The following is a 16,121-nucleotide window of genomic DNA, read 5'->3' as shown; positions in this document are numbered from 1 at the left end:
GAAGGACTGGTAGAAGAAAGTTCTACTCTCAGAATATAGTCTGATATTATCAACCAAGAAATGCAAACTGGATCGAGTAGGCATCTACAGCGATCGCTTTAAGATAGAACGGTGATATTTCAACAGTGGGTGTTGTGGACGAAACGTTATCTCAATTATCATATCAGCCATTGCCGCCATCGTTTCAATAAGTCGACAAGTAGTTATTAGAGGACATCACCTCCCTCCTTTTATTAGATGACCAGTCTTCCGGGAGCCTAAACTGAACGGCACCGACTTGGAGGCAACAGACTCTGGAGAAAGAAAGGCAGATGACTTTTGAAGGAATTTCTTGCAGATAACCTTGCTTGCGGAAAGCAAGACGTTGTTGTGGAGCTAAGTAACATGAAGAAGCATGCACTGCTAGAAGAAAGTTCTACTCTCAGAATATTGTCTGATATTATCAACCAAGAAATGCAAACTGGATCAAGTAGGCATCTACAGCGATCGCTTTAAGATAGGAACGGTGATATTTCAGCAGTGGGTGTTGTGGACGAAACGTTATCTCAATTGTCATATCAGACATCGCCGCCATCGTTTCAATAAGTCGACAAGTAGTTATTAGAGGACATCACCTCCCTCCTTTTAGTAGATGGCCAGTCTTCCGGGAGCATAAACTGAACGGCACCGACTTGGAGGCAAGAGACTCTGGAGAAAGAAAGGAGGACGACTTTAAAGGAATTTGTTGCAGATAACGTAGCTTGTTCAAATCAAGCCGTTGTTGTGGAGCTAAGTAACATTAAGAAGCACTGGTAGAAGAAAGTTCTACTCTCAGAATATAGTCTGATATTATCAACCAAGAAATGCAAACTGGATCGAGTAGGCATCTACAGCGATCGCTTTAAGATAGAACGGTGATATTTCAACAGTGGGTGTTGTGGACGAAACGTTATCTCAATTATCATATCAGACATCGCCGCCGTCGTTTCAATAAGTCGACAAGTAGTTATTAGAGAACATCACCGCCCTCCTTTTTGTAGATGACCAGTCTTCCGGGAGCATAGACTGAACGGCACCGACTTGGAGGCAAGAGACTCTGGAGAAAGAAAGGAAGACGACTTTAAAGGAATTTGTTGCAGATAACGTAGCTTGTTCAAATCAAGGCGTTGTTGTGGAGCTAAGTAACATTAAGAAGCACTGGTAGAAGAAAGTTCTACTCTCAGAATATAGTCTGATATTATCAACCTAGAAATGCAAACTGGATCAAGTAGGCATCTACAGCGATCGCTTTAAGATAGGAACGGTGATATTTCAGCAGTGGGTGTTGTGGACGAAACGTTATCTCAATTGTGATATCAGACATCGCCGCCATCGTTTCAATAAGTCGACAAGTAGTTATTAGAGGACATCACCTCCCTCCTTTTAGTAGATGACCAGTCTTCCGGTAGCATAAACTTAACGGCACCGACTTAGAGGCAAGAGACTCTGGAGAAAGAAAGGAAGACGACTTTGAAGGAATTTCTTGCAGATAACCTTGCTTGTGCAAAGCAAGACGTTGTTGTGGAGCGAAGTAACATTAAGAAGCACTGCTAGATGAAAGTTCTACTCTCAGAATATATTCTGATATTATCAGCCAAGAAATGCAAACTGGATCAAGTAGGCATCTACAGCGATCGCTTAAGGATAGGAACGGTGATATTTCAGCAGTCGGTGTTGTGGACGAAACGTTATCGCAATTATCATATCAGACATCGCCGCCATCGTTTCAATAAGTCGACAAGTAGTTATTAGAGAACATCACCGCCCTCCTTTTTGTAGATGACCGGTCTTCCAGAAACATAAACTTAACGGCACCGACTTGGAGGCAAGAGACTCTGGAGAAAGAAAGGCAGATGACTTTTGAAGGAATTTCTTGCAGATAAGAAGCATGCACTGCTAGAAGAAAGTTCTACTCTCAGAATATAGTCTGTAATTATCAACCAAGAAATGTAAACTGGATCAAGTAGGCCTCTAGAGCGATCGCTTTAAGAAAAGGAACGGTGCTATTTCAGCAGTGGGTGTTTTGGACAAAACGTAATCTCAATTATCATATCAGCCATTGCCGCCATCGTTTCAATAAGTCGACAAGTAGTTATTAGAGGACATCACCTCCATCCTTTTATTAGATGACCAGTCTTCCGGGAGCCTAAACTGAACGGCACCGACTTGGAGGCAAGAGACTCTGGAGAAAGAAAGGAAGACGACTTTAAAGTTTTTGTTGCAGATAACGTAGCTTGTTCAAATCAAGGCGTTGTTGTGGAGCTAAGTAACATTAAGAAGCACTGGTAGAAGAAAGTTCTACTCTCAGAATATAGTCTGATATTATCAACCAAGAAATGCAAACAGGATCAAGTAGGCATCTACAGCGATCGCTTTAAGATAGGAACGGTGATATTTCAGCAGTGGGTGTTGTGGACGAAACGTTATCTCAATTGTCATATCAGACATCGCCGCCATCGTTTCAATAAGTCGACAAGTAGTTATTAGAGGACATCACCTCCCTCCTTTTAGTAGATGGCCAGTCTTCCGGGAGCATAAACTGAACGGCACCGACTTGGAGGCAAGAGACTGGAGAAAGAAAGGAAGACGACTTTAAAGGAATTTGTTGCAGATAACGTAGCTTGTTCAAATCAAGCCGTTGTGGTGGAGCTAAGTAACATTAAGAAGCACTGGTAGAAGAAAGTTCTACTCTCAGAATATAGTCTGATATTATCAACCAAGAAATGCAAACTGGATCGAGTAGGCATCTACAGCGATCGCTTTAAGATAGAACGGTGATATTTCAACAGTGGGTGTTGTGGACGAAACGTTATCTCAATTATCATATCAGCCATTGCCGCCATCGTTTCAATAAGTCGACAAGTAGTTATTAGAGGACATCACCTCCCTCCTTTTATTAGATGACCAGTCTTCCGGGAGCCTAAACTGAACGGCACCGACTTGGAGGCAACAGACTCTGGAGAAAGAAAGGCAGATGACTTTTGAAGGAATTTCTTGCAGATAACCTTGCTTGCGGAAAGCAAGACGTTGTTGTGGAGCTAAGTAACATTAAGAAGCATGCACTGCTAGAAGAAAGTTCTACTCTCAGAATATTGTCTGATATTATCAACCAAGAAATGCAAACTGGATCAAGTAGGCATCTACAGCGATCGCTTTAAGATAGGAACGGTGATATTTCAGCAGTGAGTGTTGTGGACGAAACGTTATCTCAAATGTCATATCAGACATCGCCGCCATCGTTTCAATAAGTCGACAAGTAGTTATTAGAGGACATCACCTCCCTCCTTTTAGTAGATGGCCAGTCTTCCGGGAGCATAAACTGAACGGCACCGACTTGGAGGCAAGAGACTCTGGAGAAAGAGAGGAAGACGACTTTAAATGAATTTGTTGCAGATAACGTTGCTTGTTCAAATGAAAGCGTTGTTGTGGAGCAAGCAAAGTAGCATTAAGAAGCACTGCTATAAGAAAATTCTACTCTCAGAATATAGTCTGATATTATCAACTAAGAAATGCAAACTGGATCGAGTAGGCATCTACAGCGATCGCTTTAAGATAGGAACGGTGATATTTCAGCAGTGGGTGTTGTGGACGAAACGTTATCTCAATTATCATATCAGACATCGCCGCCATCGTTTCAATAAGTCGACAAGTAGTTATTAGAGAACATCACCGCCCTCGTTTCAGTAGATGACCAGTCTTCCGGGAGCATAAACTTAACGGCACCGACTTGGAGGCAAGAGACTCTGGATAAAGAAAGGAAGACGACTTTAAAGGAATATCTTGCAGATAACGTTGCTTGTTCAAATCAAGGCGTTGTTGTGGAGCAAACAAAGTAGCGTTAAGAAGCACTGCTACACTGCTAATTCAAAATCGACAGTTCTGTAAGTAACCTTGGCAATTATGTCGTATATCGGCCTTAACGTATTCGTGAATGATAAGCTACTTCCAGAATAACCTAATGCCCCGAGTAGCAGGCAAAACATTCTGGAGGAGAAAGTCGAGTTTGCTGGAAAGTTGGCATATAAATAATCCTTTATTATTTACGTTGTTTATGTAATAGTAACAATTAGTATGAAAAATAAAGTACATTATTGGGACTTTTATAAGTAAGCGTTGCTTATGGTATAAAAATGGTGAAAATTCAACGTGGTCAGTTATGGATGAAATCTAAGTTATACCATCCTTAGAGTTCGTCCTGATTGCACACGTCAAACTGTGATATCTACTATTAGAAAATGGTAATGCCATCAAATAAAACAGCAAAGCGATCACGAGGAGCAGGTGCCTAAAACATACCGATGAAGCCATCGCAGAAGGAAAATAAATTCGGCAGTTTCATAGAAAAATTAGCTTGGACCATTGCGATGAACATCATGCTTAAAAAATACGTCGAGCAGTGAAAGCGACTCATTGAAAAAATAAATGGTGCAGAAGAAAACAATTTCTAGCACCTGTATAAGGGGTTATAGTTGATGCGTTTTTATTTATGAATTTGTTGACATGCCGATTGGAAATCACTTGTGTGTTTCATATGTATCATACCACTAATTTTTTGGTCCCGAGTTGGACCGATAGTATCTATAAAATAAGAAACTTGTACTAGCAAAATATTTACAGGAAAATGAGGTGACATAGCAAGAGTTACGGCTGCAAGCAACAGCTCTTTTTTTTCCCGCATTGATCGCGTAAAGTAACCTGTAATATAACAGCCGGATAATGAACTGGAATGTGGAGGAGGGTGGGCCATTAAATTACCACACGTACTTCATTGGTGATATACGTCCGTGAAAGAACCACAAGGTAATCCATTTTCTCTGTCACCTAAAATTTAACTATCGTATTTGAACAGCAGAGGCGCGATCTGGTACGCGTTCCAAAATGGAACGGAGGCGTTCCGTTCCATCGAGCCGCACACGATTGGTCAATTTGAACGTCGCGGTTCAAATTGACCAATCGTGTGCGGCTCGACGGAACGGAACGCCTCCGTTCCATTTTGGAACGCGTACAAGATCGCGCCCCAGGTTTGTGTACTGCAATGTTAAAAGAATGCGCCATTTATAGTATCTTTACAATTAAAGCATGTTGTGGCAGATAAGATTGAAAACATAGAGCTACAATATAACATTATGTTAATGGATCAACCTGACAATAATGGCAGCATGAAAACAACACTGAAGTAAATGAGGAGTGTCTGAATGATCACTCCAGTATGAAAAGATTTCGCGGAAATTGAACTTCAATAAATTTGAAGAAAGTTAGCATGCCATCGTCTGAAACATATATATTTTGTTGGGCGAAACATTAAGTGTTGGTGATCGAGTAAAATGAGAAGGAAATGCTTCTGAAAGAATAAACCTCTGGGTAGAAGAAATGAATTAATACTGCATTTATTGTCTAAAATAATGGTAAGCAGAAAGAGAATGAAGAGGAGACTAATGGGTCAGTGCCAGTGCCAAGCATAATAGACAGCTTAAGGTAATAAACGTCAATATTTCTGGAAAACTGTGTCTACACTATCACGTGGTGAACATGAACTTAGATGTGTTCATGAAGAAGCAAAAAGTGCTCATCTAGTCAAATAATACCCATGATTAAGGCCTAATTTACGAAAGTATTTAGGAGGTGGAAGTAATTATAAGCAACCATATATCTGAATTTTAGCCAGAAACTACTGCTTTAGGATTGCATTAGTTTCTCTCTAACTTATAACGGCAGCTAACTTATAACGGCAGCAATAAAATGACGTGGAGAGTGTGGGGAGAGGATTAAAGGTCCTTAAGCATTTATCTTATGCTCTGCTCAAGTGCATCGTTTGTAATTTATTTGTTTATTTTAATACCCACAGCGCCTGCATGTGCTTACAGTGTGTGTGTGTGTGTGGGGGGGGGGGGGGGGGGGGGAGTACTGCAGAAGATACAAAACATAGTAGCAGATGTAAGTAGCACAAGCAATGTAAAATATTTCAGATTCCAAAAATTTAGAATGGAATAAATAAATAAGAGGAAAGAAAACGAAAGTAACCACAGGAAGCGCGAAGGAACGTCAGAAACGCGACTACAAAAATCAAGGTAATCCTGGCTTCCTCTCACCGTTAACAAACAAACAATAAAAACACATCCGAGTACATGAATTGAAAGTCACCGCACGCATGCATACAAACCCCGAAAAAGAAAGCTGAAGGCATTGTCACATATTTCAATGGGACTGAGAACTCCCGTTATAAGTGTACGTCAACATAAAGGCGTGTAGAACACTATAGCCATCACAGCATATTTTGCGTCAATACGTTTTGCGTCAAAGAAGAGTAGAATGAAGCAGTGCATGGAACATTCTCGTCATTGTACTCTCGTCAAGCAGTACGACTTAATCTTCAAGGGGGGGGGGGGGGGGGGGGCGAATATTGGTAGGACTGCGTGAAACGTATATTATGCAAGCGTGTACGTCCTAATAAGGACTGGTAACAAGTTCACCCGTGCACTTGTACTGTTTTCAGAATATGATAGTTATATAGTGGAAGTCGGGGGATATCGGAAGTCGGGCGAATTCAGGTAATATCGGGTGAATTAACGGAAGTCTATTAATAGGGCTACATTGATTGTTTACCAGAGACATTAAAAATAGAAGGACTATAAGCTGCAAGTTGCATAAGTCATTTCTATGTGACTTGCCATTAAGATGAAAGAATGTCATACTTTTTTTAGAGTATTGGACTACACGTTGCATAGGCCATCGTGCCCAACATAGTTTTCAAGCGGTTCACCAAACACTGAAAGCTACTCATCGAATGAGTGATGGCATTGAATAATAAATGTGAGCAAATAATTCGTATCGAAAAAAAGTAAAATTACGTTAACAAGAGAACCTGCATCGAAGACACCATGTTTTATGTTCAAAGTCATTGCTTGACAGCATTAATAACTGTTTCGAACAATACGTTGTAAATTAAATAATACGAATCTAAGAAATAAATGTATTACAAAAAATGGTGGTGATTGATAAAAGTATTGATATCATTTATTGTCTAATAAAGACCCCTTTCAGGGTATTACTTAAGGGGGTCGGGGCATAAGACATCAATGAACACTACAGTCATTATTATACAATGGTTCAGTGGTATACAATGGTATAAATGACTAGTTACCCGAACAATCGCAAACAAATAAAGCTGGTAGCACGATCGGCAGCAAAAGAGGGAGCCCAACCGGCAGTATAACAGAACAGTACAAAAGGGAGATGTTAGGGTAACAGCGCAGTGGTGGTAAGTTAAGGGTTTAAGAAACATGACAATAGGTGCCTAAATTTATCTGAATCACGTTCATTTACTATATCATCGGGTAGCGCGTTCTCTAGTTCAATAGCGGTAGGTAAGAAAGATTTGTTGAATGCATTAGAGGTCCCGTGCAAGCGTTGTAGACTCAGGTTGTTGAACAGACGATGAGAACTACACGTTATCTAGACTTTGGCATGAAGCATCGTTCTCGGTGTGTTTGTCAGACAATAAAAGCTGCTCATCAAATGATGTGGTCGCGTTGCATAAAAGAGCGGAATAACCATGAAAATAAAAGAATAGAAGTAGCTTCACGAGAGTGACTGCTTCGAGGAAGCAACTAGTGTTTTAAGGCTGCAATGATTTTAGAACCGTAAAAAAACGTTTGAAAAAGTATGACCTAATTATCGGAAACATGGATAGAAAGTGGTGGTAATCAAACGTCACTATTTCAACACTGCACATTATCTAGATCGTTGTGTGGAGCATTGTTGTCAACATCTTCTCAAGCAGCACAACTCATATTTAAAATGGACCAATGGTACTGAATAAAACTTGCAAGACAAAGCATTAATGCTTTGTTCTTGCATGTTTTATAGCACATAGAGGCACGTTAATAAACACATAAAGGTGCGTTAATAAAAAATATCGCTGCAAGGAAGTACAAGTAGAAAATTTAATTGCTTGGCAATTTGGGACGAGAACATAGGATTTAGAAAATTATTGCAATGCAACCTCAAGTTTCTTGGAGGAAACATTGAGTGCTACAATATTTAAAACGCTGTGTCTAATAGGCGAGGAAGTAAGAAAAACTACTGAACTTTTGCACTGGCATCGACAAAGATATCGCCTAGTACAAGTTATCGTGGAGTACAAAAGCAATAGAGGGAACCTATGAAGAAATGTGTAAGCCAGTACCTACTTAAAATCAAATTGATTGTTAAAAGGTAGCACTAATGGCAAAATGAAATGAAAAGTTGAGGTAGGTCGGCCAGATATCATCATAATATAAAGGTGATTTAAAATATAACGAGCACCGTGACATATCCTTGTGAAAGATCTGTTGAGATATACGTGAAATATTGTCTTACGAGTGCTCGGCTATCCACGTACACGTACAGTCAACCGAAAAAGTTTACGGACCACGGGATCTCAGAAAACGTCCAATTCCCGAGCAGCCTGTAGTAGTAGCCAGTAAAATTGTATCGGACAATGTTGTTAGCATATTCCAGTCGAGACCCGAAATGCAACTACCAGGCTGCGTTGTGGGGCTGCGGACATATTCACCTTTTTCCCAGATTTCATGGTCCGCAATATTTTGCGGAATACTGTACACGTCGCAGTTGATACACCATAAATTAAAAAACTGTAAAATGAACGCTCGCAGAAGAAAAAAAGAAAATTAAACAGCAAAATAAATCTTGAAACGAAGTCATATTTCACTTTACGTTGATACCTGTAGTGAAGCACTAACGACAAATGTAAAAACGAAGGCAGAGTTAATAAAAAGCTTCAGAGGAGGTTTGACCCCAATGTGACTTCGATATGCCTAATGAAAGGTCGATGCAGCATTGCAATAAGATATCATCCCCAATGCATAAGTCAAGGAGTAACTGCGATTTGTCGAGTGAGATATTGGGATTGAAGAATACGCAGAGAAAGAAAATTGCAAGAAGAGCAAGAAGAATTGCAAGAGCAAGTACAACTTTAGGATAAGAATGACATTCTTCTAATGACGATATTTTTTTAGTTAGAAAAGGAACTACAATCTCGATTTTACACATTACCGCCACCGCATATAACGGTCATGGACTGGAGAAATGTTTGGTATGCACTTCAACTGGATATTCATGTCGAACATCACTCTCAAAATGTTTGGTCAGAGTAAGAGCTTTTCCTGAAGTAAACTGTTGTGGTTAAAAATAGATGATTAAACATATCATGAAGACAGACGAAAAAGGGAAGAAAGCAAGAGAAGTTGCTTCGATGAAGCACTGCTTTGAGTTCTTCTTTGAATCTCGGACATCACCGAAATTTACGCAAACAAAAAAAGAATGAATAAATCTTATCTGAGAAACCACCGTAAAGAACTAAGCAGTCAGCGATCCATGGAATCAATCAGTCTCGTGGAGGAACAGTTACCTGCAGCGACATTCAAAACAGCTTCATTTGTGGGGCAAAGAACTCAGGCCCACTGGCCAACTTCTGTAATGTTACCGGAAAATACGTATATTTAATACATTTAGGAGTGCAAAAGAAATAAATTGTACTCAATAATCAATTCAAGTACCAATTGATTATCTAAAGGCAACAATAATTGCATGAAGAAAATTAATTTTTATTTTTTTAATTATGGGGTTTCACGTGCCAGAACCACGATCTGATTATGAGGCACGCCGTAGTGGGGGACTCCGGAAATTTGGACCACCTGGGGTTCTTTAACGTGCACCTAAGTCTAAGTACACGGGTGTTTTCGCATTTCGCCCCCATCGAAATGCGGCCGCCATGGCCGGGATTCGATCCCGCGACCTCGTGCTCAGCAGCCCAACACCATAGCCACTGAGCAACCACGGCGGGTTGATGAAAATGAAGTGGAAAGTGGAGGAGGGTGGGATCAAATGTTATCATAAAAAATTCACAGCATATTCACGGGGTGAATGATGATGAGTGGGCGAAGCTCCGGAGGGAATCATCGGATCTCCCGCTTAAGGGGACGCTAGCACAAACGCGTTAGAAACGTGCAGTACTCTCTAGTAAGGGGGAGCGGCCACAGCGTCTTACGCAGCCATTTACACATGCCGGAACGTGCATCGCGTTTGCCGACGCCATCACATGACTGCTGAGAGAGTATACCCCCCGTATTCATAAACGCTCCTCGACTTGAACTTGACTTGCCACCGCTTTGGGCAGCGCGTTCGAAACGCGTTGAAGGTAAGGCGGAGAGGCCACAGCGTCTTACACCAGCTTATTACACGGGCCGTAACGCGCTAGCACAAACGCGTTAGAAACGCGCTAGAAACGCGGCCTTTCGTTAATGTTGGGTATTTATTGCCATCGTGGTGCGTGTGTCTATGTGCGCTTCGTGGCGTAGTGGGCTAACGCCGCGCGCTCGAAAGCGAGGGGTCCCTGGTTCGATTCCGCGCTACGGACACAACTTCGGAATTTTTTTTCTCATTTTTCTCAGACTGGTTACACACTACTACTACGACGACGGGGACGGAACGGGTGCCGCTATTAGGAGCTTCGCTCCTAAAAGGAAAGTTTACGATACGAAATCAGCGACACTTATTACCGAAGGTAATTATGGACATCGTCTCGAGAGTATTTGGCCAATCGGTTACTAGTGGCCGTCCTGTGAGATCATACAATAAATAGAGCCTATAAGATCCGCTCATGTAGTGAAAAGAAACAAAAATTCACCGTCCGTGCACCCCGTACAGATGGTAGCCCAGCGAAGCTGAAATGTGCGGCCTCGGTATGAGCCACACGTAAGTTCTTTCTTTCTCTCTTTATTTCTTGTCCCTGGCTCATACCCGCATATCCATTGCGGGTATTCTACACGTGATTTTATTATCGTTAATCGTGACGTAACTGACGAGCATTTGATGTTATTGATGTCATGACCTACCATTCATGTTAGTAATCCATTCGTACCCTTCCGTGCCAGTTTTGGAATATACCAAGTGAACGAGGCGCGATTTTTCGATAGGTTTTCAATAGGTTCATTTCCGCCGGAAGGTTTCTGTGGTCGGACCACGAGTTTTTCAGCCTAGGAATATTCAGCTTCGCTGTAAAAAAGAAGAAACATTGTACTTCTCCCATGGAAGGGTAGAATGGTTAGTGCTCATAATATCGGCACTCAATAAGAGGCGAAAAGAGCGTCGCAATATAAAGGAGACGAACTGTTTGAAGGCTACGTTGGCTGACGAGAGTGCCAATAATCACCGCAGGAAAATGGACTTGAAAGCTCATGAGCCATGCCTAAGTAGCCATTTCATTACCAAGTAAACAGTCAGCAATCGAGCGTCAGCTCTCTCCGAAGGAGCGTTAACCGAGGCAACATTCGAAACAGTTCAATGTATGTGAGCGAAGCATTAAGACCTATATACAGATGAACTTGTGTAATGGAGCTCGAAAAATCAGATATTGAAGACAGGCGAAAAGATTTATACTCACTCAAGACGATTGCTGGGAGCAACCACTGCTTACGGAACCAATTAGTTGCCTTATGTAACAATAACGACTGGAAGAAACTAAACTGGAACGTGAAGGAAGTTGGGCTGAAAATAAAAACTGAAGTTATGATCAACCTGCGTGCGAAGTTGATTTCATGGGTGAATACAAATGCCCGGCTTCGCTTCATGTCGCACTATCCTTCACCGCTGGGACTAACCAGGCCGACGTCTTTGGTGTCTGCACAGGCACGACACTGTGAAGAAACTCAAGCGCAAGCCAACCACCACGGCCCACCGAATTCGCTTAATGTTGCGTTCACCAAGTGCTCGCACCGTGATCGCCGCAGTGACATTGGATCGAACTGTGAACACCTTCATATTCCTGAGACGCTTGTAACAATTGTTGCACCCGCAAACTATAGCAAGAACGACAGATATTAGCATCTACGACTGAACAGGTCGAAAGCCATATGCTCTTGGAAGACTTCATTTGGTTTGTTTAGGCTCCCGCGAACTGTGCGGCAGCGATTACGATGACAGTTGTAGATATTTACAAGAAACTGGAGATAACTCGCAGCTTCGTAAATACCGCACTGTGGTGGACTTGTAGCCTATACGCGCCGCTCTTTCATCATCACAACTCTTTTCATTCCGCGTCTCCCTTCCCCATTGCAGAGTAGCAGGCCTAATCAAGCTTGACCGGCTAGCCTCTCTGCGTTCTCGTAAATAAATTGTTTTTTTTCTTCTCTGTCTTGCTGTGGTTGCTTGCTTTGAACATCTTGTAAAGTGTCGTATCACGAGTATATTGCCAAGCCGTTGCAGAGTCTCGTCGTAAAATCAATCAATCAGAACCTTGGAAATCAACGCATATATTCGTTGAGAAGAAATAACACAATGACATAAACTCCCAACAATATACTGGTTGATATACGTTGATGATATAACTGCAATAATTGCGATAACAAGAACATGAATAGTAAGGCGCAGTGAAATACTCGAAGAAATATCCGTAGAAGATATATTAGCTTTTGCAGCGCAGTAGAGAAGGACGAAGACCAAAGAATACGCACACGGGCGCTGTCTCCATCCTTGTCTACGTCTCCTCTGTCTTTACATGCCATTGCTACTGCGCTGCAAAAGATTATGTAACAAAAAAATTAACTCACCCAGATAAGCTACTTCTTCATAAAACATTTGGCGGCAATCCTAATTTTGTACTTTCGAAGAACGTTTAGAAGTGAATAACGGTCGAGGAACAAGGTTTGTAGATATAGGCAATATTTTGACAAGGAGACTTGTCTGTATCAGACTAGAAGCTGCTCCAGGGCTGCTGCGGAGATTGAGAATATAGGCAACGAGTTACAATGCGAGTAGCGCTCAGCTTCGTTGTAGACGTGTCTTCCTAGCATGGTCGGAGAGCTGTGCCTGCCTGCATGATGCTCTGTCACGCGAGAGCTTTGGGGTGTGTGAATGTTAAATGCCGTGAGGGAGTTCTCGGGAAGAACAGCCCCCCTGTTCTCCCGCTGCCCTCTCCTTCTGTGGCGTCGGCAGGAGAGGGCTCCGATATCGCTGCAGAACAACTGGTTAATAGGTCTGTTCTGTATGGAATGATGCAAGGAATCAGTAAACGGCTCGTAAATGTCCCCGATTAAACAAATATACACGCTCAAGAGCATCATTCATTTAAAAGAGGGAAAATCATTCTATAAGCGTTCGGCTATCGCTTACCAATATTGACAATCATCGGCAAAGGTATTTGCACACTTTATTAAGGCGAAAGCCTTAGGTGTCTATATGTTGGCGGTGACCTTTCAGTGATCTTGGCGAAACTGCCGTGACCAGAAATAGCCTTAGCCGCAAACAGTAAAAACACGTATAAAATGCTCGGATCGACGTCACATTTCTCAGGGAGGTTCCTGTAAACAAAGTAAATTGGTCGCTTTGAAAAGAAAGTTCGGTAAATTTCGGTCTGGCTGGGAATCGAACCCGGGCATTCGCGGTGCGAGACGAGCACGCTTCCCTAAAGCCACGGCTGCTCCACGGTTGTGGCTTACTAAAGGTGTGCCTACTGCGTGCCTGATTGCGTACGTCACGTGAGTGAGTGAGTGAGTGAGTACGACTTTATTAGGGTCCAGTGCAGACGCGGAGGTTGCCCCGCGCCACCCGGCTACTCCCACGTGGGGAGTCTAGCTTACCGGCCCTGTCGCGGGCGCGCTGGGCGGCCAGGATTTGGTCTTGAAGGTTTGTGCTGTGCAAAAGCGCATCCCACTCGGTCTTGCTATAAGTCGGGCCGCGCGAACCACACTCCCAGAACATATGTGCTAACGTAGCGGTCTGCCCGCAAGCGGTGCCGGCGGCGTCAGGGAATTTGTGTGGATAGATTTCATTTAATTATGCTAATGACGGATACGAATGGTTTTTGGAGTAAGCGCAGAGAGACTACCTGTGCTCTGTTTATTTTTGAGTGTGGGGGCGGCAAAACCCTCTTAACCATGTAGTAATATTTGGCAATCTCGTTGTGTGTGGTTAGAGTATCTTTATGTCCTGTGTCGTCGTCGGCGATGTGGTCGTCGCCCATCTCTAGAGCAGCGCGGTCGGCGAGCGCGCGCGCTGCTGCGTGGGCCGACTGGTTGGGGTTCAGGGCGACGCCCTTTACCGAGCCCACTTGCGCGGGTAACCAGTAAATGGTGTGAGGGACGATCCCATTTCTGGTGTTCAAGATCCTGGCCGCTTGTATTGATATGCGGCTCTTTTGAAAGGCTCTGACTGCCGCCCTTTGAGTCGCTGTACACCTCTCCACACCGACCATCTAGCAGAGCGAGTGCAATGGCCACTTGTTCGGCCACCTGGGGTTTGTTGTGCGTACTGTGGCGCAGTTCGTAGTCGAGCCAGTCTGGTCGACAACCACCACAGTGAACTTATTGCCGTCTCGATATGCTGCAGCGTCGACGAAGCTTGCACTTGTACACTACCCATTCCGAGTTGCTTGAGTACTGCCGTCGCTCTCACCCGACACCGTCCCTCGTTGTGCACGGGGTGAACGTTGCGCGGTATGGGAGCAACGGTGACGTTTTCTTGTACATTTTATTGCGATAGCAATTATATGGACACTCAAAAGCAGATTTCTGCCGTCGGCGTCGCCGTCGCCGTCGCCGTGAGGTTCCGTATGACGTCATTTGGAGAAGAAATCGTCGCCGCGCGCCGAACGCTGTATGTGCGAGTGAAAGGGCGCGAGGGGCGCGTCTTTCACGGGGAGTGAACGCACGGTGGAGAACAAACGCGCGTTCTGCGCCGTGCTCGCTTAAGGGCTGCAGAAGTAGGCGTCTCTGTTCTCCTTCACAATCACCATGTATGTAGAGCAAACGCGCCTTCTTCCGACGAGCGAGAGGCCGTGGGGGAGGGGGAGGGAAGGGAGGCGACGTTTAGCTGCGGCACGCAGTGCCTATTTATATCAGAGGCTCCGGCAACAGTCACCAACGCCGCACGCATTTTGAGCGAACGCGGGCAAAACGCCGATGGCGTCGACAACAGTTCTGCGTGTTGCCGATGCTGCTGCATGTCCAAGTTTATACAGCTGATAAAGCTAATATCATTACTCCGTATAGCTCTCTACAAGTTTGCTATCGCAATTGATGCTTCGCCTTTCAGGTGAAACTGCGACAACTTTTTTGGATATACGCTTGCGGTTTGTTTCCAACTGCACCGGGTTTAACCCCAATTCGGCAAGTATGTGTCGACCGGTCGTGGTGGTGGACAATATGGCAGGCTCAGAGCGTTCCTGCGCTTCCGCTATCTCGGCCGCAGAGTTGTGCACACCAAGCTTGAGTAGATTCTCGGTGTGTGTGCGTACGGGAAGCCCCAACGCTTTCTTCACAATCTTCCTGATAATAACGTCGAGTTTGTCCCATTCCGACCTGAGCCAATTGTGCATGGCGACGGTATCTCCCGGAGATCGTTTTGACGAGCCGAAAAGCGTTGTCTGTCTTGGCGACTATATTTCGCAGAGCAGTGCCTTTGTCACCCTTCGCTTCGATAAACATGCCGAGGACCCTGATGGTGTCTACCCTCGGCACTTCCTTTCGGTCTCTGGTGCAAAGATGTATGCCACTTTCTTCCACGGGTTTCCATCCCTTGGGTCGGGAGCTCCATTCCTTCCTGTAGAGTAAAAGCTCCGACTTGATAGATTAGCATCTGAGTCCCGTTGGGCGCAAGTACGATTCCACTTCAACGATTGCGTCCTGCATGGTGTCTTGTACCCGGCCTTCGCTGCCTCCAACGCACTAGAGCGTGATGTCGTTGGCGTACATGGTATGCTTGATGCCGTATATGCTGGCCAGTCTCTTGGACAGTCCAATCATGCAAATATTAAAAAGCACCGGAGAAATCACAGATCCCTGGGGCGTGCCTCGATGCCCTAGTGGTACGTATCCCGAGACTAAGCTCCCGATGCGCAGCCTCGCTCTTCTCCAAGACAGGAATGATCTGATGCAGTTGTATAACCTGGGTCCAAGTTTGAGGTTCGGCACCGTCTCCAAGATTAATTGTTGAAGGGCTTCTTCAGGTCTAAGCCAAGAATGGCCTTGGTGTCCCTGGAGTACCCATCGATGACTTGATGCTTAATGAGCCTCATTGCGTCCTGCGTTGAAAGGTCGGCCCGAAAA

The 16,121-nt window shown here is 43.9% G+C and overlaps 1 protein-coding gene and 2 long non-coding RNA genes across 4 annotated transcripts in view; 2 read left to right on the top strand and 1 right to left on the bottom strand.

Moving 5' to 3' along the window:
* LOC119443086 (sodium-coupled monocarboxylate transporter 1-like) overlaps positions 1–16,121 on the bottom strand; it is a 195,896-nt gene that overhangs the window by 86,162 nt on the left and 93,613 nt on the right. The window lies entirely within an intron of this gene.
* LOC125943344 (uncharacterized) overlaps positions 1–16,121 on the top strand; it is a 135,476-nt gene that overhangs the window by 99,548 nt on the left and 19,807 nt on the right. The window lies entirely within an intron of this gene.
* Positions 3,691–14,541, top strand: LOC125943345 (uncharacterized). Of its 2 annotated transcripts, XR_007465755.1 has the most exons (4): positions 3,691–3,899; positions 4,636–4,818; positions 5,985–9,905; positions 10,527–14,541. It is a non-coding gene; the product is annotated as an uncharacterized LOC125943345 (long non-coding RNA). The 2 variants fall into 2 exon arrangements; XR_007465756.1 differs by lacking the exon at positions 4,636–4,818.

This window comes from Dermacentor silvarum, chromosome 2, assembly GCF_013339745.2.
Source record: "Dermacentor silvarum isolate Dsil-2018 chromosome 2, BIME_Dsil_1.4, whole genome shotgun sequence".
NCBI classification, from domain to species: Eukaryota; Metazoa; Arthropoda; class Arachnida; order Ixodida; family Ixodidae; genus Dermacentor; species Dermacentor silvarum.
The sequence above is the reverse complement of the archived record's forward strand: the minus strand, read 5'-3'. Positions and strand labels throughout refer to the sequence as shown.